Here is a 21127-nt window from a genome sequence, read left to right as displayed (position 1 = left end):
GGGCGGTATAGAAATGAAAATAAATAAATAAATAAATGGGAACTTCTGCGTGATTAGATTTCGTATTGCTCCCCTAACTTATACAGTAAGCATTTGTATAGGACAGGTGACTTACATGATTACATCCATATGAATCTCAATCCCCAGGTGAGGGGCAATACTTTTGTTATAAATAACCATATCTATGGGGCTTAATCTCTTAAAGCTGAGGCAGGATGTTCTAAGGAAGTCTGTCTGAGGGCCAAAACAGACATTACTTTAAATCTGTGTCTAGTAGCTATTTTTGTTTTTCATTTTTACTCTAGAGTATGTGCAGGGCCCGCAATCCAGATCTTAAAAGCTCCCCTATGCCACATGTCCAATGTAGTCACTAGAGACAGATTCAAAGTAATGTCTATTTTGGCCCTCTGTAAGAAAACCCAGTAAGAGCTGTGTTTTTTGTTTGTTTGATTTACCTGAGCCCCATCATTCCAATCATGTTTTTATTTATCATGAATATGAGTTTCAGTCATGGTAGCCTCCCTGTAATATTAAAGTCATTTTTCTATCAGTTACTTTACCACTGCAACAAACCAAATATAACTCTTTTTGACAATAAACTCCTTGAGCAATGGTTTTCAGTCAAAAAGACAGACAATCTGTCAAAACAGTGAGCTTTTGACATTTTGATAAAGCCCATCTTGTTTGGGTTTTTTTCTTCTCTGAAATACTTAAGATGGACTGACAGTTCATGTCTTGTTTTGTCAATAGTGATGATAATGAATAGTTCAAAATCCACAGTGCTATGTCCAGCCCAGCAGTGGAAAATATACATGGATTTGACTTAGATTGTCTGCCATTGTCCTAGTACTTCAATTTATTGCTCTTTCAGTTTCTAGTTCTTTGAGTTTACTATCTTATTTTTAGCCAGTTTGTACCTCAGCTATAGTATACAGAGATTCCAAAATGAAAGTTCACAAAGCACTATTAAAAATCATCACTTTCTGTTGGTTTATAAGCTTTGGTCACTATCCCCAGGATATTCTGTAAGTCCTTATTTATTTTTGTAGTTCTTTCACCAGTCTAGCGCTTAGAAATCTGGGTGGCCCATGGATAACAATAATCAATCTTGGGGACAGGCAATGGGGACTTCAAACCCTACTGCCACAATATTTTGATGTGTAAGCAGTTCTCTCCTAAGGTACTTAATTAAAACACATTTGTACATTTATAATACCGAATTCCATATAATGGTCAGTGCAACTCAACAATTACATTGTCCATCACTTTACCAATACCAGCTTTGTTATTTATTCTTGAATGAGCTAAAGTTGGTCTGAGGAACCTACTAACAGTTGTCCTCCAGGTAACTGTATCTTCAAACCATTTGGGTATTTAGAAACAATTTAACCATCAAATTACAGAAATACAATGATAGCCATGTAACTTAAATAAAACAGAGTAGTGAATATTATAAGGAAATTTATTAAATATATGAAATGAGATGTCCCTATATTAAATGTATATTAGCTACAAAAACGAGATATTAACATTTTCCAGATTAGAATTTTCTAAAATTCATGGTGCTGCTTGACTCCATGGATGATCAACAAAACTGGCACCTGTTGCAGCAACCACATGTGATTGCCCTGATCTAACCCCTGGTGTGTTGCATGCACAGAGCCTCCTTCCACAGTGTTAGGGCTGTGCCACAGAACCACTGCGCCCTATTCAGGCATACGTAAGTCTAGGCCCTCATGTGCAGGTTGCTCCTGTTTTGATTACACCGAAGACTAGGCAGAAGACAAATATAGTGAAGTGGAGGACTATTGGGAGGACCAAGCAATTCCTTTCAGAGGGGATCCATTTTAGGAAGACATCCTGAGGGGGTGTACTGGTTGCTGAAGTCAGGATGGTCATTGCACATTGATCTCTTCCTATTTACTACTCTCTCCAGATGTGTTTTCGTAATCTCAAGACTAAGTCCCCAGTAATAGTGCAGCCATTTCCCAACTTTAGGATGCTCCCCACCATGGGCTGCATTGACGTAGGGGCTAGACTACAGTTGTGCTTCTCAATCCCTGTGGATAATGGTTCAATCATGCACAAAGTTCTCTGTTGTATTGCCCTGGCTGTAGAACAATCTCCCCACAGAAGTGCAACTTATGCTGATTCTGTCATCCTTTTGAAACCAAGCTAAAACCTTTTCTAAAAAAAACAGGGGCATTGTTCTAGTGTATTTTACTGCCTTTTGAGAAAAAATTCTTTTCTCTGATAGAATTGTTGTTTTATATTTTATGGTTCTGTGATCATTTTGGACCTAACCAATGAAGGGCAGTGTCAGATTTATACACTAACCAATGATATTTAACTTACGAAGGGCAGTTTACAAACCTTTAAACAGATACATAAAATAAAGCTAATTTGCCCAAAACTAATTTTTCCCACTCCAGGTTTTCTTAATGACAGAACTTTTATCACGTTGTTTAATATGACAATTCAACAAACATACTGGCCAAAGCAATTAAACAACGTTTTCTTAACAAATAGCATACAAATTTATTAAGCACTGGTAAACACGAACGTTAAGAAGCAGTATCCAGGACAAAAAAAAAAAAAACCCTTCTGAGAAATCAGTCCGATTAATTATATATCTACCTATCTATACTATGTCAGATGCTCTTAACATTTATCTTCATTACTAAGCTGCATTTGATTTTCTAAAACCCTGACCATCAAAGGTTAAAAGCATGTTGCAGCTGGTAGGTTCCCTGTTCAGTGGACTGAAACAAAGGAAATGACACAATTACCTGCTGTAATTACTGTTACTGACAATATATTTTTCCCCTGTGATCACTTTATGAGACTCTGCTTCTTATCTTGTCAGTACAATCTCTAAGCTCAGTGTGCATGTGATATCCTTATGCATATACTGATTTCCTGAAGTCCCATTAGTTAAAGACTAATATTGATGAAAGCAGTGTAAATTCAGCTTTCACTGTTCTTTTAGCAAATAACTTCCTATCATTTTAACATTCACTAGCTTATTAGTTATAATCTACTGTCATTTGAAATGTCATTTAAAAGAACATTTAAAAGTTCATTTAAAAGAACAAAGCTATTTAGAGTTGATTGAAGGTTGAAGTCACACTCCGATATGCAGACGATACCACCCTAATGGCAGAAAGTGAAGAGGATCTCAAGAGCCTCTTGTTGAGGGTGAAAGAGGAGAGTGCAAAAGCTGGTTTGAAACTCAACATTAAAAAAACTAAGATCATGGCATCTGGCCCTATCACTTCCTGGCATATAGAAGGGGAAGAAATGGAAGCAGTGACAGATTTTACTTTCTTGGGCTCCAAGATCACCGCAGACGGTGACTGTAGCCATGAAATGAAAAGACGCTTGCTCCTTGGGAGGAAAGCTATGGCAAACCTAGACAGCATAGTAAGAAGCAGAGACATCACCTTGCCAACAAAGGTCCATCTAATCAAAGCTATGGTTTTCCCAGTAGTAATGTATGGCTGTGAGAGCTGGACTATAAGGAAGGCTGAGCACCGAAGAATTGATGCTTTCGAACTGTGGTGCTGGAGAAGACTCTTACGAGTCCCCTGGACTGCAAGGAAGTCAAATCAGTCCATCCTAAAGGAAATCAACCCTGAGTGCTCATTGGAAGGACAGATACTGAAGCTGAAGCTCCAATATTTTGGCCACCTAATGCGAAGAGAAAACTCTCTGGAAAAGACCCTGATGCTGGGAAAGACTGAAGGCAAAAGGAGAAGGGGACGGCAGTGGATGAGATGGCTAGATAGCATCACCGATGCAATGAATATGAACCTGAGCACACTCTGGGAGAGTGCGCAGGACAGGAAGGCCTGGCGTGCTATGGTCCATGGGGTCACGAAGAGTCGGACACGACTGAACGACTGAACAACAACACCTTCCATAACTTAGCATTGGCCTCAGATAAGATTTTATTAATTTACACTGTTGTACTTCATCAACATTTTACATACACAGTAAAACATAAAGTATCTTTTTGAAGCGTACATGTGAAAGAAAGGGACCAACAAATATGCTGATGATTTACAGAAAAATAGTTAAAATGTGGTAGATATTTTATGATAGGTACATTATCCTAAAGCAGTCCCACATCAGTCAGTTATTTTCTCTTGCTGTTAAGCATGGCTAAACAGTATCAAGTGTCTCAGCACTAAATGTTATAAAACTGCATGGAACATCTCAATTTATTATTTTTATTGATGTTGCCTCATATGTTCCTAGCTTCTAGTGCGTTGAACTGGCAGTGTTTTCAGTTGCCCTACACATCATACCAAGGGCCATTGGCCATGTGAGACAGATCGTAGGATGCCATCTCAAGACCTTAAGTCTCTGTTGCAATGAGTGGGTGTTGCTTCTCATTGTCCCCTCACCACAAAGGAGGACACTTTGTATGAAAGGTATGTATGTATGCATGTATGGGCAGTATCCAATGGGGCTGCTCTACCTCCACTGGTTCCATTGCATTCACGGGACCCAACACCTGCACAATGGGCCTTGGGGTTTATAAAAACAATTCCCAGAAATGAGTAGAAATACTTCTTTCTGGATTGGGACAAGTCAGCAGAGCTCCCTTCTGCAAACTCCGCTGACCTATCCTGTTCCAGAAATGAGCATTTCATCTTGTTTCAAGTTATTTTTAGAAGTGACTGCATGGGCACAATAGGATAATACCTTATGTATGTATGTATTTTAATATGCTTGAATCGCTGCTCTGCTCAATGAGTGCTCAAGGCAATTTACAATACAACCATAAAACCATAAATACAACCATTTCCAAAAACTAAAAAAACAGAAAATTCATACATTTCAATAAAACAGGGGACCCCTCTAAGATTAAGGAGCAGCATTAATCACTGAAATCTCTGTAGAGCAGGAGTTTTTTGTTGTTCAGTCGTTCAGTCGTGTCCGACTCTTTGTGACCCCATGGACCATAGCACGCCAGGCCTTCCTGTCCTCCGCTCTCTCCAGCAGCGTGCTGAAGTCCATATTCATTGCATCAGTGATGCTATCTAGCCATCTCATCCTCTGCCATCCCCTTCTCCTTTTGCCTTCAATCTTTCCCAGCATCAGGGTCTTTTCCAGAGAGTTTTCACTTCGCATTAGGTGGCCAAAATATTTGAGCTTCAGCTTCAGTATCTGTCCTTCTAATGAGCACTCAGGGTTGATCTCCTTTAGGATTGACCGATTTGACCTCCTTGCAGTCCAGGGGACTTGTAAGAGTCTTCTCCAGCACCACAGTTCAAAAGCATCAATTCTTCAGCGCTCAGCCTTCCTTATAGTCCAGCTCTCACAGCCATACGTTACTACTGGGAAAACCATAGCTTTGATTAGACAGACCTTTATCGGCAAGGTGATGTCTCTGCTTCTTACTATGCTGTCTAGGTTTGCCATAGCTTTCCCCCCAAGGAACAAGCATCTTTTAATTTCATGGCTACAGTCACCGTCTGCAGTGATCTTGGAGCCCAAGAAAATAAAATCTGTCACTGCTTCCCTTTCTTCCCCTTCTATATGCCAGGAATTGATGGGGCCAGATGCCATGATCTTAGTTTTTTGAATGTTGAGTTTCAAACCAGCTTTTGCACTCTCCTCTTTCACCCTCAACAAGAGGCTCTTGAGATCCTCTTCACTTTCTGCCATTAGGGTGCTATCATCTGCATATCTGAGGTTGTTGATAATTCTCCCGGCAATCTTAATTCCGACCTGTGATTCATCCAACCCGGTGTTTCTCAAGATGTACTCTGCATATAAGTTAAATAAGCAGGGTGACAATATGCAGCCTTGTCGTACTCCTTTCCCAATTTGGAACCACTCAGTTGTTCCATGTCCGGTTCTTACTGTTGCTTCTTGACCCTCCTACAGGTTTCTCAGGAGACAGGTAAGGTGGCCTGGTACCCCCATCTTTTTCAGAATTTGCCACAGTTTGTTGTGATCCACACAATCAAAGGCTTTAGCGTAGTCAATGAAGCAGAAATAGACATTTTTCTGGAATTCTCTTGCTTTCTCCATGATCCAGCGAATGTTGGCGATTTGATCTCTAGTTCCCCTGCCTCTTCGAAACCCAGCTTGGACTTCCGGTAGTTCTCGGTTCGCATACTGCTGAAGCCTAGCTTGTAGGATTTTGAGCATAATCTTGCTGGCATGTGAAATGAGCATAATTGTACGGTAGTTTGAACACTCTTCGGCTTTGCCCTTCTTTGGAATTGGAATGTAAACTGACCTTTTCCAGTCTTGTGGCCATTGTTGAGTGTTCCAAATTTGTTGGCATATTGAGTGTAGCACTTTAACAGCATCATCTTTTAGGATTTTAAATAGCTCAGCTGGAAGACTGTCATCTCTGCTAGCTTTGTTGTTACTAATGCTTCCTAAGGCCCACTTGACTTCACTCTCGAGGATGTCCAGCTCAAGTTCAGTGACCACACTATCATGGCTATCAGGGACATTCAGATCTTTCCTGTATAGTTCTTCTGTGTATTCTTTCCACCTCTTCTTAATCTCATCTGCTTCTGTGAGGTCCCTGCCTTCTTTGTCCTTTATCATGCCCATCTTTGCACAAAACGTTCCCTTGATATCTCCGATTTTCTTGAAGAGATCTCTAGTCTTTCCCATTCTATTGTTTTCCTCGATTTCTTTGCATTGTTCATTTAAGAAGGCCTTCCTGTCTCTCCTTGCTATTCTCTGGAACTCTGCATTCAGTTGGATATATCTTCCCCTTTCTCCCTTGCTTTTTGCTTTCATTCTTTCCTCAGCTACTTGTAAAGCCTCATCAGACAGCCACTTTGCTTTCTTGCATTTCTTTTTCTTTGGGATGGATTGAGTGAGTTGCTGCCTCCTGAACAATGTTACGGACCTCCGTCCATAGTTCCTCAGGCACTCTTTCAGGTCTAATCCCTTAAATCTATTCCTCACCTCCACTGTATATTCATAAGGGATATGATTTAGGTCATACCTGAATGGTTTAGTGGTTTTCCCGACGTTCTTCAACTTAAGCCGAAATTTTGCAAGAAGCAGCTCATGATCTCAGCCACAGTCAGCTCCAGGTCTTGTTTTTACTGACTGTATAGAGCTTCTCCATCTTTGGCTGCAAAGGACATCATCAATCTGATTTCGGTATTGACCATCTGGTGATGTCCATGTGTAGAGTCACCTCTTGTGGGGTTGGAAAAGCGTGTTTGCTATGATCAGCGTGTTCTCTTGGCAAAACTCGATTAGCCTTTGTTCTGCTTCATTTTGTACACCAAGGCCATGCTTGCCTGTTATCCCAGTGATTTCTTGACTTCCTACTTTAGCATTCCAATCCCCTATGATGAAGAGGACATCTTTTTTTGGTGTTAGTTCTAGAAGGTGTTGCAGGTCTTCATAGAACCGATCGACCTCAGCTTCTTCGGCATCAGTGGTTGGGGCATAGACTTGAATTACTGTGATGTTGAATGGTTTGCCTTGGATTCATACTGAGATCATTCTATCGTTTTTAAGATTATATCCCAGTACTGCTTTTCCCACCCTTTTGTTGACTATGAGTGCTACTCCATTTCTTCTAAGGGATTCTTGCCCACGGTAGTAGATATGATGGTCACCTGAATTAAATTCACCCATGCCTGTCCATTTTAGTTTGCTGATTCCCAAGATGTCGATGTTCAATCTTGCCATCTCATGTTTGACCACCTCCAGCTTACCTTGATTCATTGATCTGACATTCCAGGTTCCTAAACAATATTGTTCTTTACATCATCGGATTTTCTTTTCACCACCAGACACATCCACAGCTGAGTGTCCTTTCGGCTTTGGCCCAGCCGCTTCACTCTTTCTGGCGCTACTTGGAAATACCCTCTGCTCTTCCCCAGTAGTATATTGGACCCCTTCCGACCTGAGGGGCTCATCTTCTGGCGTCATCTCTTTTAGCCTTGTGATACATTCCATGGGGTTTTCTTGGCAAGAATACTGGAGTGGTTGCCATTTCCTTCTCCAGTGGACCACATTTTGTCAGAACTCTCTGCCATGACCTGTCCATCTTGGGTGGCCCTGCACGGCATAGCTTATGGCCTCACTAAGTTATGCAAGCCCCTTCACCACAACAAGGCAGTGATCCATGAAGGGGACCAACTGACTAAAGGCCAATGATGAATTTTTATTTATTTTATTTATTTATTACATTTATTAATCGCCTATCTGGCTGGTCACCCAGCCACTCTGGGCGATGTACAACAAAACAGTTAAAACAATAAAATTCTTCATTAAAAACTTCATAAAAAATACCCTAACCCACCCCGAATGCCTGCCTGAACAACCACGTTTTTAATGTGTGGCAGAAGCTCATTAAAGAGGGGGCACGGCAGAGTTCCCTGGGGGGGAGTTCCACATAGTGGGGGCCACCACAGAGAAGGCCCTCTCCTTTGTCCTCACCAGCCTAGCAGTCCTGGCTGATGGGACAGAGAGAAGGCCATCCGAGGCTGATCTTGTTAAGGAAGGAACCAACTTAACCTCTCTGGGAAGAGAATTCCACAGCCAGCGCACTGCTACTCAAAAGGCCCTGTCTCAAGTCCCATTCTCACCTCTCTAGGAGGTGGGACACATATAGGGATGCTGTAGATGGATTAAAATGAGCTCGGATTTCTAAGAATCTCACCTGAGGAATCTACTGCGGAGCGCCCCCTTCAGGCTGTGCGGAATCCGTGGACTTTTGGATGATTTCTTTACTTCCCCGAAATTTACGCATATAAATCCATAGAAAAATACGTAAATTTCTGCTGAGGAAACGTTGAATGGAATGGGGGACAATACACTAAATGTTACATACTGAAGTAAATTATGTAAATACTTACGTAAATACTTACACAATTATTTACATAATTATTTCCATATTTTTCCGCATGATGAAAAAAAATATTCGTGTCCGTCTGTGGGCGGATTACGGAACAAAAGGCACCTGACAATCCGCGAAACACAGACAGAGTGGATTTTACACATTCCGTACGTCCCTAGTCACATAACAAGGCCTCAGATGATGAATGCAGGCTCTGGGCAAGTTCATACTAGGTAGTGTCCTAGTGCAGACTAGGAACATTCCAGGGAAAATGCATCTGCTGTAGCCATTACCTAGGCTTATAATTTCCTATGTACAAAGAAAATATGGCTGCCACAAATGTGCACTTAACATGCACATTTTGGAATGAATGAAAAATGTGCCTGTAAGTGCACATTGGCACCAGGTCTCTCATATGCTTCCTTACACATATTTTCATGTTGTACAATTTTCATTCATTCAAAAACAATAGCAGAGAGTAATGAATGGGTCTCCCATTCATGACTCCCAGTTATTCCAGTTCATTACTCATTTGTACTGTTTGGGGGATATGGGGAGGGGGCGCTTAACTTATTCCATGGTGCTGGTGAGAGTAGAGCTGATTTTGGTGGCTGCTCCTAGTAAGCACCATTTTTCCACCAGAAAGCTTCAGTTATTTTCAGAGTTTTTCCAGGACATTCTGGGAAAAATAGCAGCTAACAGAGCAAGAGCCCATTATGGTTTTGCCTTCCTGATAAAGTGCATACTTTCCAACCATTTCAAAAGGTGGGCCTTTGTGCATATGTAGAAGAAATGTGATTGTCCTATGGGCATTAATGATATGGGTTTGTTGAAGGGCAAGGCCACTCAAGAGAACCCTAAAAATAACTTTAGCTTAAATCATAAAACATATGGTAGATATGTGTGCCAGTGTTCATCATTTCCATAAGATTCAATCCCATATCTTCATATTGCTATCCCTTCACACCTTTCAGTGTTAGTTTTAAAAAGATTGTTTTTTAAAAAAATTCCCTCCTTCAAAATGGTAGGAAGTGTGCTTTACCATGGGAGAAAGAAAGAGGCAGACAACAATAAATAGGATTAAATAGGCCACAGCTTTACTGAAGGAACATGACATAGTTGCATCAGCTAAGACAAGTGTGGAGGGGGCCATTCTGAACCCTCCTACAAGATGGTTGGGAAGACTGTCATGGGCAGCCAGCCCTGGCACCAATAAAGTCAAGCCTCAGCTATACTGGATGGGTGGTGACCTGTTGCTCTTGTGGGGAGAGGTAGGTGTTAAATGGCCACCTGTATTAGTTGCCTCCAGCTTTACTTGATGTAGCCTCCCTTCACAACCTAGAGAGCAGCTTCATGCCAAGATTCATTCCAGCGTTGTGAGTGCCCTGCTATCCCCATCTTAACCAAGAATTTACCTTCCAGGGTACCTTCCGGCTTTACAATTGTGTGATATTCAGTTCTCGCACCTGGTTATCCACATCCAGCTGAGGGAGTCCAAGACTGATCAATGTAGTAGAGTGCTTCAGGTGTCAATTTTCCCTGCCCTGGTAGAAGAGTTATGCCTGGTAAAGGCTCTGGGGGCATTTCTCAGTATTTGAGGGGATCTGCCCAGCCATTTGTTTTGTCACAGTGATTCTTCCCTCCTGACCAAATATCAATTCTGGACTGTCATGAAGCTGGCCCTGAGGGGTCTTGGATCAGGGGCATTCTGGTTTTGCACACATTCATTTCACATTGGGGCTGCTTCTACTGCTGCCTCTATTGGTTTCCCAACGGATGAGTTGCAGTCTGTGGGTAGGTGGCGCTCCAAGGTATATAGGGCCTATGTGAGGCCTCTACCAGGGCACTAGTTTCTTGTTCTGTGTGGTTTTCTTACATGTTCATTTTTTTGTTTTCCTAGATTGCTGGAATTGTTGGGAGCCGGTACATGTGCTTATTTGTGGGCAGAGCATGGTCTTCTGGGCTAGTTGGAGGGATTCTGGGTCAAGCTGTGGATCCCAGCTCAAGCTCATCTGATATGCCAACATTCAATGGTTGGGAAGACATGGCATGCATTGGGAGTGCCTCTTGCCCACATTATTCCAGCAGGGTTTGGTTAGAGTCCCCTTGCAGGTTTTGGTGTTACACCTGAGGGGGAATGATATGGGTTTGTTGAAGGGCAAGGCCATCAGTTTGCATGCTGTGGCTGACATACAAATTATCTGGCATCGTTGGCTGAGAATTGCCATTATCTGTTCTTGTTTATTGTCTCAGTTGGTCTGAAGGGATGGGATAGATCCTCAGGCCATTGACAGGGCCTGAAAGAAGGTGAATAGTAATTCCTTATTCAGACAGGGTGATGGGATTATAATATATCCAGATATTCCCATGCGCAGAGGAGGCTCTGAAGGCAGGATGGAGTCCATCTATCTGACATGGGCAATGATTTGTTTTTGGCCAATCTCTGAACGGGTGTGCTGGAATTAATTCAGTGCAGGTGCGGGGGAGAACAGCTAAGCAGAGGCTCGTCATCCTCCTGTGGTGGTTATGTACGGGCAGTCCTGTAGACACTCTACAGGCATCGAATGTCTCACCTGATACAATGCCAGGCTAGTCTGGCTTAGAGAAGTTGCCCACATAGGTTTCCCTTTGCAGATCTGATCAATTTCAATAAATATGGCCCAAATTTTATACCAACTACTTGTGTCCCATCTCTTTATTTCCTGCCCCTCCTTTCACCCACAATTGACCTTCCAGGGTACCTTCCAACTCTTGGGATACTGGTGTCAGATTTTATATTTTATAAGTTTTTACATGAAATGTTTACAGGACTTTGAAGGTTCTTTGGAGTGCCCTATAGCCTACATGCCTACAAGTAGCTCAAGATGACTTACATTTCTTGTTCACATGTATGCCTCCTCCCATATGTGCCTGCCTGGACCTTAAGATCATCGTCAGCGGCCCTTCTCCATGAGCCCCTGCCAAAGGAAGTGAGGTGGGTGGCTACTAGGAGGAGGGCTTTTTCTGCTGTGGCACCCCGGCTCAGGAATGAGCTCCCTAGTGAGGTTCGCCTGGCATCTACATTGTATTCCTTTCAGCACCAGGTGAAGACCTTTTTATTTTCCCAGGCATTTTAGCATTTTAGCTTTCTAACTTTTTATCTTTGCTGTTATAAATCTGTCTTTTAAACTCCTGCACTGCTGCTAGGTTTTATTGTGGTTGTATTGTTATATTGTGGTTTTAATGTTCTATATATTTTAAATTGTTTTATTGTGTGTTGTTTGGTTTTAATTTTTGTGAACCGCCCAGAGAGCTTCGGCTATTGGGCGGTATAGAAATAAATAAATAAATAAATAAAATATAAAAAGCCCATCTGTTGTGAAAGTTGGAAAATACATACCGTAGCAGGAAGGGGTTACCACTATGGTTCTTGGACTATAAATGTATGATGCTATGGCTCCAAAATTTCTGTTGTCTACATGAAATCATAATGGGCTATTCTACATGAGGCTTTTAACCTGCCACTTTACCGAGGCTTCTGCTTCTGGATGCTTTGTGGGTTTAAGGTTGGCTTCTTTACACATGTTTATTTCCCAGGGTTTTTCTTTCTCTGCCTTTCTATACATTTAATTACACAACCACTAGGTGGCACTATGGTATAGTAGAATTGCACAAATACACTAATGTTTCGTGCTGCCATTCAGGAATGTACCAGACTTTCCTCATTAGAACCCCCACCCCCACCCTCACCCCAGCTAAAATGGTTGTGAACAGCCGAGGCCCTGGAGGAGGAGGACTTTGTGTAAAGCACTCACAAGCTACCACAAGTGAGGAATCATGAGCATGCAATAAATGCCTGGTTAGAAAGGCTCAATGAAATGGAAAACAGTATTTGAAGTGTCCGATAAGCACATTTGCCAGAAACTCAGGATAAATTATCAGGCAACTAGTGACTTTTGTTGATATTTAAAATAGTCATGAACAGATGTCAGAGGTGTATCTGGAATTAAATTATATAGTTTAACATTATCTGTATGCCCAAATACTATTGTATTTAATCTTACACTTGATATAATTTGAAGAGGATAACCCCCCACTTAAATAAATGAAAGCAGAGACTCTACATCAGCCTTCCCCCGTCTGATGCCCTCCAAATGCTTTGAACTAAAACACCTGGAATTCCTGACAATGGGCAATGCTGGCTGGGGGTGATGGCAGTTGAAGTCCAAAATATCCACAGGGCACTAGTTGGAGAAGGCCACTCTATACCAAGTTCTCAACCAAAGAATAAAGGTCTGTGTATGCTAATGTGTGCTGCATAGCCATCTCCAGAACCAAGGTGGCTGCCCTGCAAAACAAATTGGCTTGAATAGTGTGATTGTCTGCTCATCCCAAAACATAGCTGCCACAAATCATCAGCTTATCAGTTTTTAAAGGCTCAGTCTATATATTAAAAAGACGCTCAAAGATGTAAATCATGAAAAATATTACCCTCTTGTGGGTTAGCAATAACAACAGTACCAGTTTTGAAGGATCCATTTAATAATTACACTCTAAACACCGTTTCATTCCTGTGTCTTACAAGTGTATCGTTGCATTTACCAAAAGTCTTATTCTTGCCCTTTTCATTCCTGTTCTTCACAGTTTATAGCACTTCTCACATGGAAAACCTACTTTAAAAAAATCCTGCTTTGCCCAAAGTTGCACCCTCCCACTTTTTGACTCACTGGGGGAAAGCTGGTTTCTATGGCTCTCAGACCTTTCCTATTGTGTGCAGATTTATAGGGTGTTCCTTCATTTGGCAAATACTGGATAGAAATCTTTAGAGACCTACGCTTGCATTAAAACTGGCTGTGGCAGTGAACAAGACAGCATCTGGGTTCCAGAACAGCTTGATTAATAGGTAAGGGGGAGAAGAGAGCAGGTGTGTTAACAAGACAAAGAAAGAAACAGGTCCTGTTATAATTGGTTAGCTAGATAAACAGCTGTTCTCAGCTGGATTTGGAGTTGAGAAGGAAAAAGAAATTAGAAAACATTGATTTAAAAATAAAAATAAAGGTTTCCATTTCATTAAAAAAAAAAAGAGGGAGAATTTGAAACAAAACATGTTCCCTCTGTTCCACTGTCAATGCTAGAAGATTGAATGAAGCTTGTAGGTTCAGGATTTCATAAGTATAGCATGTTGACTTTTGCAGCTTTTCTGGTAATCTTGTAGCATAGCAACAAGCATAGGATTGGGTTGCAAGGCTACATCAGCCACTATTCCCATCTATGAAAAATTGTGCATGTAGTTTGCCATCGCTCACTTTAATAGGTTGGTGCTGAAATATATATTTTAAGTAACATTTTTGCAATTGTCAATTTGATGCATTCTATAAGATGTAAGGTCAAAGACCTGGAGTACTTTCAAATGGAATTATGCTTCCTCTTCAGTAATCATTGTAAACGCGAATTGTTATTGTATTTGTAAATGTTCTCAATCCTCATTAAGCAAATTGCAGGATAATAGCTGCTTAAAAACATCTCTCATAACATAATCTCTTCACAGCCATAACAGTTTTATTGTTGCGTTACCCAAGATTTATAACTTATATATTAGGAAAATAATTTGTGGTTCAGAACAGAATTTATATTTCAGTTTGAGTTCACGAACTTCCAACAAATTTTTAGCAAACTAACGTTTCAAGTCTTAGTTTATTTTCAAGTCATTTATTCAATTTAGCTTTTAATTGTTTCTAGGCAATTTACAGGAACCAAATGTAAGATTCAGTTTGTTGATGGTATGGAAACCCAGTAAATGAATTATAGGTTGTATAGTTATTAGTTTTCCAATTTTTTGTGGGTTAAAGATCAAGCTATACATGACAGTGATGCCACAGAATGACAAATCAGCTGTTCAGCCATTTCCTCAGGATCTCATGGTCTCTAGTAGTGTAATCTATATGGAGCACTGTGACTTATACAGGAGAAAAGAGTCTTTATGGCAGACTCTTGAAGGCCTCACAGTGTCCATATGCTACAATAATCATAACTATTTGGACCTTCCATCTTATGCTGTGCAGAATATATCCACCAAGTTGAGCAATGTTTGCTAAAGTGAGCTTCTCACCATGAGTTATCAATCTCCTATTTGGGGGGGGGGATCTCAGTATGAATCCAATTTCTCTTCAGTATGCTACATCTATCATGTATGTGTGGACTTTGGACAATGGGTTATATCCAGTGATGGTCACTCCACTGATGGAAGGTGTCTGCCAGCAGAACAGAGAAGAAGGTAATTTTTTGGCATTTTCCCTTCCTCCTGCTGTTCCCTCCAATGCAACTCCTTAGTCTGTTCCTGAGGGTCCCTAACCCTTTGGAGCAGATTTGAAGGAGTGTGGGAGAATAGCTGAAAATTGCCTCCCTCCCCATTCTGCTGGCATACACTTTCCATCAGCAGAAGAAGGGGATACAACAACCTATTGAACCAAGGTATAGTGTATCAGTGTTCAGCCTATCAGTATTTCAGCAGTGTTTCAGCCCTCACTCAAACTCCCCTCCCAGCCCCTTCCCTGGCCCAGCACATTCTCATAGATAGCTACACATATACCCTAATTCAGGGCAAACATTACTGTATATGTTGTGCTTTGATACAGATACGACCATTGGTCACTTACCCGTAAAAGGGATTTCTTTGTGCATGTAAAACAGTACATCAGGTGAGTCTTATATGCCACCTAGCGGTCAAAGGCAAAATTGCTGCTCCAGTTAAGTCTTTTAACTGTCTTTCCCGCCTTTGAAGCTCAGTTTCCGATGACAAGCTCAGGAAGTACTAGGATCAGTGAGAACAGTGAAACACAAACAAGAAAAAAAGGACATCTCTCACTCTCTGCAGACAGGGCTTGGAAAGAAACCAAGTGTGACAAAATAAGAAAATTAATCCCCACCAGCAGAAACAGCCATGACAGAATTCAGAAATCTAGGGTGTGTCCCTGATGTACTGTTTTACATGCACAAAGAAATCCCTTTTACGGGTAAGTGACCAACGGTCTTTTCTCTTATGCATGTAAACAGTACATCAGGTGGGACATACCAAAGCTTGACCCATGTAGGACAGGATTCAACACAGTAGAAGCTGTTGCAAGACGCGCCTTCCAAAGGCCACCTCAGCAGAAGCTTGTAAGTCAATCTTTTAACGTTTAACAAATGTGCTAGGATTTCCCCATGTAGTTGCCCTACAGAACAATGCAGCAGAGCATTGGAGAAAAAAGCTGTTGATGTCGCAGCTGCTCTTGTAGAATGGGCAAAAATTTTGGTAGGTGGGGACAACTTTAGGCAGGAATAGGCTAGGGAAATACACGCCTTTAGCCATCTACTCAAGAGTGGCATTAGAAACCTTCTGTCCCAAGGAAGCAGGATGGAATGACACAAACAGGGAATCTGACTGCTGAAAAGTTTTGGTTCTGCCTCAGGGACATCCTTGGCAACAAGGGAATGCCATGGGGTTCACAGGGGAAGGACAACAAGTGGAAAGAATTAGCTCTTGTTGACAATGAGAAGGAGACAGACCTTTAGGATGGACAAGGGCATTACTACAAAGCACCACTCTGTCTTTATGGAATACACATAGGTATTTATCCACAGAGAGGACATTAAGTTAGGAGATCCTTCTGGCTGATGTTACGGCCACCTTGAAAGAGAGCAGTCAGAGAGATACTGATTTCAGGGGCTCGAAGGGTAGCTTCTGAAGTGCTGAAAGTACTTTATGGAGATCCCAGGAAGGGAAATGGTGTTGAGCTGGCGGTGACTTTGAAAAAGCTCTGCACAGGAATTGTTTAAGAAAAGGATGAGTGCCCATGGACATATCTGGGGGATTTTAACAAAAGAGTAGATAGCGTGGAAGCCTGATGCTTGAGCGTATTAGGCTTGAGACCCACAGCCAAATTGTCTTGCAGAAATATGAAATGGTCTGAGAGTCTGGCTTTTTGAGCCCGAAATCCTTTTCATAGCACACCAACTGGAGAATATCTTCCATGTACTCTGGTAAATTCTGAGGGTAGATGGTCTCCTAGAGGCCAGTATAATCTCTATTACTGTGGGGAAGAGGTCTGCTTTGGCAAAACAGTTCCTTTCAATCTCCAGACATGTCACTGAAGCAATGCAGAGTTTGGCTCAAGGAGATGGCCTTGAGATAACAGGTCACCCCACAGAAGGAGAGGCCAAGGAGGAGCCGCTGCCAGATTGATCAGGTCAGGAAACTAGGGACTCTGTGGCCAAAAAAGGGAGCCACTAGAATGCGTCTTGCCTTTTCTTACTTCACCTCCACAGAATCCTGGAGAGAAGAAGGAGCAGTGGAAAAGCGTTTAGAAAACCTATCGGCCATGGAGATCACAGGACATCGGTCATCTCTGCTGCTGGAGATGCATAACAGGAGAAGAACCTGCTGACCTGGTGATTGGCTTCTGATGCAAACAGCTCCACCTGGACTCTCCTGGAACAGGTGACTATCTCTTCGAAGACTTCTGGGTGAAGCATCCATTCTCCTTGGTCTAGCCATTTCCTGCTTAGCCAGGATGGAGAAGCCACCAGAAGGAAGCTCAAACAGTCCTAGACAGGTGAACATTGAAGTGACATCTTGAAGCTATATCATTTTGGAAAGGAAGAAGGGCCAATTGTAAGAGACAAGAATGAAGCCTTGCCCAAGGATTTACCTGGAATGTTGACACCATGAGGTCAAAAACCTTCATTAGAAGCATGAGGTCAGCTGACTTCTTGAAGCAAATCAATTTGACTGCAGCTTGAACTTTGGAGAACCTCTCTGGAGAGACAGCCATGATCCCTACTTGTGTGTCTATTAAGGCAGGTGGAGTATTCTGTGAGAGTGGAGCAAATGACTCTTTTGATTGACCAGAAAACAAAGTCCTTGAGACATGTGAGGGTGACTTGCAGGACATTCATTGCCTGATGCTGAGAGGCTGAATGGATGATAAGATCCTCAAGGTAAGGGTATATTGAGATCCCTTGCGTGTGAAGATATGCCACCAAAGTGACCACGATCTTTGTAAATACCTTGGGACTCGAAGCTATGCCAAAATGTATGGGTCTGTATGGAAAATGGGACCCTTCAAAGGCAAATGGAGGTAGCCCTGATGGTTGAGGAAGACAGGACACAGAGATAGGCTTCTCTGAGGTCCACTGAAGTCATGAAGTTTCCTAGGCAAAGAGCTTCTTTGATGGACAGAAGAGTCTTCATCCAGAACCAGTGGTAACATATGAGGTAGTTGAGAAACTTGAGATTTAAGACAGCTGTGATGGATCCATCTTCCTTTGGGACTGTAAAGAAGTGAGAATAGAGTCCTAATCCCTTTACTTCTAGAGGCAACAGTTCTACTGCTGAGATATCTAGTAGAATAGAATAGTAGGGTTGGAAGGGGCCTACAAGGCCATCGAGTCCAACTCCCAGAAGATGGATGGCCAATTTCACCATCTCCCTCTTGGCTGGATTTGTTGGGGTTGGTGATGAGAAAAAATAGTGTGGAGGTCAAGATGTCAGCTCCAGATGCAGACCAAGCAAAGAGTCTCCAGGACCCAACAATCTGAGGTGATGGCCAGCCATTTGTTGGTGTACCCAACAAGATGACTGCCCACCAACAAAAGGATGGTGTCAGAATTGGTGCCTGTATCCCCTTTACATGGTGGATAAGCCATATCTAGCGGAGAAATTCTGTTGGTGAATCCACAACCACTTCAGTGAGGCAAAATCATAAAACTGAGCTTCAAAGGTGGGAAAGACAGTTAAAAGACTTAATTGGAGCAGCAATTTTGCCTTTGACCACTAGGTGGCACTTAAGACCCACCTGATATACTGTTCCACCTGTTAACATGCACAAGAGAAACCCAGATACAAAATACATGTGCCTCTTGTCAAGTCTGAAAGCCAAATACTCTTTAAAATGCTTGAAATCCATAACTGGGAAGACTTTTGCTTCTGGGTATTTTAAAACAGAGTGAACAAACATCATGCTTGCAGGATATACTTTGTTTTATTCTAGAACCTTGACATCCACCAAAAAACATACTCTTGGAATTAAAAGAATTCTGGGCCCAATAATTCATTTTGAGTACCAGAACTGAATTGAGCTCACAGTCCTTCCCCCCAAAAATCCACTCCTGATTACTCCCAAGTTTTCTTCATTTCAGCAGTATAATTTAAGACATGGAAGGAGTCATTTTGTTGTTGCTATTGTTAAACAACTGGGAGTCAGAAATCCTCACTGATCTACTGAAAGTCACCCAGGCACCTACCAGTAGATTGCCCAGCCCTGTTTTAAAGGACATCTGGCTTTTTATTTATTATGTGTTTATTATTTTAATTTTTATCCCACCTTCACAAAATGGTGCCCAACTTTCCTAACAACTAAGATAGATAAAGCAACAATACAGTATAAAATAGTCCTATATAATATAAAACAATATATAAAACAAGTGGGCAAAAAACACATCAATGAAATAGCTAATTAAAAACAACAGCAGCAACTTTGGAATTTGATAAGAGTAGTATGTACTGTGCACTCAAGTATCCATACTTACATACTTTACATAAAAAGTAAAATCAGAATTGGCTCTAAGCCAGGGAACTACAATTTAGGATAGTGGCTCAATTAATATTGCCACTTGTTTTATGATTCTAAAGAACACCTGTCTTCTGGAGTACAGATCAACACTTCTGAAACACCTTCCTTTAACACATATATAAAATTGTCCAATCTAGAAAGTACCGTAATATATTTAAGGTCCTGTTTGTTATTTTGGCTTAACAACTCCCAGTTCTTATGGGAAGACAGTATCATGTGAGGAAAAATGCAGTTGAGTGGCCTACTCAAGGCTCTAAAACTCAGCATTTAGCCCAGCATTTTTACTACCCCCTGGAAAGACTGAAAATCATTAAGAAAGAATAGCACTACAATTTGATCCCAGGACATGATGTCACTACCTTGCTGAAGCTAAGCTCATGTGGGTCCCAACGCTGCCTGGGAACCTTGGGTGATATCCAGCATTACGTGAGCAGAAGGCAAATTTATACAACAGATGTTTACCTCCCACCTCCCCCTGCAGCCCCCTGTATCGCCCCCAAATCTCCAAGGGGTTGGGGGGCCTGCTGAATATTATGGGCTATGTCTTGCAGGACTACATAGGACAGGAGAATCACCAAAATCAGGAACCTTGCATGAGCAGTGCAAGAGTCGTCCTCTCAATTTTTGGGCAGTTCCTCCCTCCTACTGAAGCCGCATGTGACACACAGCCCACAATGTTCAGTAGGTCCCCCTGACCTCCAGAGAAACTTTTCAGGGAGTACCGGCCACTGCTAGGGGGAGGAGGGGAACATACATATCTGTTGCATTTCACTCAAACAATGGTGGCTATCACCCCTTATGTATGCTGCCTTGAGTTCCATAATGGAAGAAAAGTGGGATATAAGTGTGTTAAACAAATACATTCTGCTGACAAAGCCTCTCATCTTCTTTACAATTAAAAATGTGCTCCAAATTGAAATTAATTCTTTTATCAGTTAATTATCCAAGACTGCCCCACTGCCACCATGGTAAGGATGCCCACAGTTTGTACTGTGGTAGGAAATGACTACATCATGATTACTCCTGCATGAAGCAGTGCTGGGTATATCCTAGAGAGTATTACACTATGCATGTACAACACTATTTCTGTATTTTAATGTAGAGCTTTATTTTGATTTTTCTTGTTATTTCTAGAGTGCCTACAGTGACAATACCATGATCATCATCATCAACAACATCATCAACAACATCATCATCAACAACAACATCATCATCAACAACAACAATATCAATTCACTGAATGAAGCTGACCTGCAGTCAGTCCAGGGCAGACAAAAGAAAGCACTGCTTTACACTTCACATGAATTATGGAATTGACAAGATAAAGTACTAGATGCCTTTTCAAAGGATTGCACAAAGTCATGGAGGATAAGTCAAGCAGTAGCTATTAGCCCTCCCCAACTTGTTGCCCTCCGGATGTACTGACTACAACTCACATAATCCCCCAGCCAACATGGCCATCCGGAGAGCACCAGGTTGGGGAAGGCTGAGCTAAATGCTCAGAGGCTATATGCCTCTGATACTAGGTGCTGGGAACAAACAACAGGTGATGGCCCGCACTCTTGGGCCCTGTACAGAAACTTCCAGGGGTTCCTGGTTGATCACTGTTGGACCTAGAATATGAAACTAATTGGAGCCTGACTTGATCTGGCAACATCTGCTCCCTAGAGAGTGGTGTTTATTATTATTATTATTG

General features: G+C 41.8%; 1 protein-coding gene across 1 annotated transcript in view; it reads right to left on the bottom strand.

Moving 5' to 3' along the window:
• Nucleotides 1-21127, bottom strand: part of NELL2 (neural EGFL like 2) — a 197453-nt gene that overhangs the window by 69166 nt on the left and 107160 nt on the right. The window lies entirely within an intron of this gene.

Source organism: Heloderma suspectum, chromosome 7, assembly GCF_057233095.1.
Source record: "Heloderma suspectum isolate Gila_16-S chromosome 7, 16-S_ref, whole genome shotgun sequence".
In the NCBI taxonomy this organism is placed as follows: domain Eukaryota; kingdom Metazoa; phylum Chordata; class Lepidosauria; order Squamata; family Helodermatidae; genus Heloderma; species Heloderma suspectum.
The sequence above is the reverse complement of the archived record's forward strand: the minus strand, read 5'-3'. Positions and strand labels throughout refer to the sequence as shown.